Below are 2608 nucleotides of genomic sequence, written 5' to 3' on the forward strand. Positions count from 1 at the left end.
TCTCCCTTTTGGGGAGAAATCAAGATTTGAGCATTTCTCCACCTTCTTGGAGGGATTTCTGGTGATCTAAGGGCAGATCTTCATCGTTTCGACTGCGAGGAATGAGGATTGGATCCAAAGATGGTTTTTCATCGTAGATAAGCTTTTCTTCCCTTTCTTTCTTGGATTTGGGATCAAGATGCTTGTATTCTCCTTATCTTTGGATTTCTTTCCTAGTTCTATGGATTAGATCTCTTGTTCTGGGATGGGGGGAGTATTTGTAATGGAGATTTGATGTAAAACTCTTGTGGATTTACCAATTTCCTATTTCAATGATTTTGTCCTGTTTTGTATCTCTTTGATCTTGTGTGGAATGTTGTGATTTGGACCTAATGCTCATTCTTGATTGAATGTTTGAATATCTTGTGGATCTTGTAGAGTAGAGATTATTTCCCATTCGATTTTCCAAGGGACGTTCATGACAGGAACAAGCCCATGTAAGGACGTTTGAGAGATGATCTCGAGGGTGAAATAAGGTTATTCAAGGGGGTAGGATAGATTGTATGTGTTCATATCTTATATCTTGATGTGGTTGAGGAGAGATGAATTCTTATGTTGATTATCCGAGTGACGCACGTGACAGGCAAGCCCGTGTAAGGACAACATAGACACATTCCTAATTGATCACATTTAGGTATAGATTTCAGTCCTAGGCCGGTTGTCTATTGCAAGAGGAAACTGACAACCTCCTACAAATGATGAACAATTGAGGAATAAGATTTGGTAGATCATTTACATTGAATAATTTTACAAAGAAATCAAAACTCCTAGAATATACTTTTATCATAGCCCTTATTCTTGTTTCTTATTCTTTAGTTTCTATGTTCTACTTTGCATAGTTGCATTTAGCTTTTGATAATAAATTGATAAGTTATTTAGCTAATTCGCGTTGATAAATCTTTAGTACTTATACCAGTCCCTGTGGATATGATATCTTTTATTATTACTTACGACATTTCCGTACACTTGCGGAGAGTCAACAAGTTTTTGGCGCCGTTACCGGGGACTGCGCTATAACATTAGGGATTATCAATTGAGTTAGACTAAACATAATTTTTCTTTTCTTTTCATTTGCATAGTTGAATCTAATTTTTAGAATTCTGTTTTCATAAGTTTTTATTGTATTCTTTTCTACTTCTTGCTTGTTGCAATTCTAATTTTACACTTTTAATTTTCAAACATTCTAATCTAATCTTTCTTTGTCATTCTTGTCTTTGAATCAGTTTCGTTCTTCTTTCTTTTTCTTTTGAACAACTATCATTTTGCAATCTTGTTCTTGTATGTGAAGATCTAACTTTGCAGGAGAACTTCTTCCTCTAGACCCTGAGATAGACAGAACATTTCATAGGAGAAAAATTCTGCAAAGACATTTAGAAGAACAAGAACATTCTATCATGGCTAATAGACCACTAAAGGATTATGCAGCACCTTACGTTAGAGGGTTTAGATCTAGCATTTCAAGGCCTTCAGTGGAAGAAAATAATTTTGAGATCAAACCTGTAATTATTTCTATGGTGCAGCAAAATTAGTTTGGTGGAGGACCACATGAAGACCTGAATCAACACTTGGAGGTCTTCTATGAGATATGTGGCATAATGAAGATGAATGGTATTCCTTCTGAAGCTGTGCGCTTACTATTGTTTGGGTTTTCTTTAAGAGATAGAGCTAAGCAATGGTTGAATTCTTTAGCTCCAAATAGCATCACCACATGGGAACAATGTGAGCAGCAATTTCTTGATAAATTCTATCCTCTAAGTAAAATGGCTCATATGAGGAATCTTATTGCAAGTTTCAAACAAGATGACTCAGAATCTCTATTTGAAGCTTGGGATAGATATAATAGTATGTTTAGACAATGCCCACACCATGGTTTAGAGAAGTGGTTAGTGTTACATACATTTTATAATGACATCAATTATCATACAAAGGTGTCCCTTAATTCAGCTGCTGGAGGGGCACTTATGAACAAGAGTTTGGATAAAACTGAAGAAATAATTCAAAGTGTAGCACAAAATCACCATCAATGGGCTAATGAAAGAAGTGGTGGCTATTCCGGTGTAAACCCAAAAAAGCATCAGGGAAGTTTGATGTAGATACAGTTACTTTATTGGATGTAAAACTAGATTCTCTTACAAAGAGATTTGAAAACATGGGAGCTCCTTCAAGTACGGTCAATGCCATTGTTTTGTCTTGTGAAGTATGTGGAAGTTCTAAACATTCGAATGACTCATGTCCTTTGAGAGCTATTTCTACACAAATCAATCAATTAGAGCAATGTGACGCCATCATGGGTCTTAATCAAAGGCAGAACAACCCATACTCGAATACATGCAACCCTGGATGGAAAAGTCATCCTAATTTTTCCTATAGAAATAATCAAGATCAAGGACCATCTATGGGGGCAAGACCTAATTTTCATTCTGGGCAGCAGAATTTTCAGCAACAATCTTCTCAAGGCTTTCCTATGTCTAAAATCGAAAAGATGTTTGAAGAAATTATCTCTAATCAGAATGAAATGAAGTAGGATATATTGAAGCTTACTCAGAGAATGGATAATTCTGATAGACAT

At 35.7% G+C, this 2608-nt stretch overlaps 1 non-coding gene across 1 annotated transcript; it reads right to left on the reverse strand.

The window, feature by feature from the left end:
- Positions 1-1806: 1806 nt before the first annotated feature.
- On the reverse strand, positions 1807-1912 carry LOC122044751. The gene has a single exon (XR_006129763.1). It is a non-coding gene; the product is annotated as a small nucleolar RNA R71 (small nucleolar RNA).
- Between the last annotated feature and the right edge of the window lie 696 nt (positions 1913-2608).

This window comes from Zingiber officinale, chromosome 2A (genome assembly GCF_018446385.1).
Source record: "Zingiber officinale cultivar Zhangliang chromosome 2A, Zo_v1.1, whole genome shotgun sequence".
Classification (NCBI taxonomy): Eukaryota; Viridiplantae; Streptophyta; class Magnoliopsida; order Zingiberales; family Zingiberaceae; genus Zingiber; species Zingiber officinale.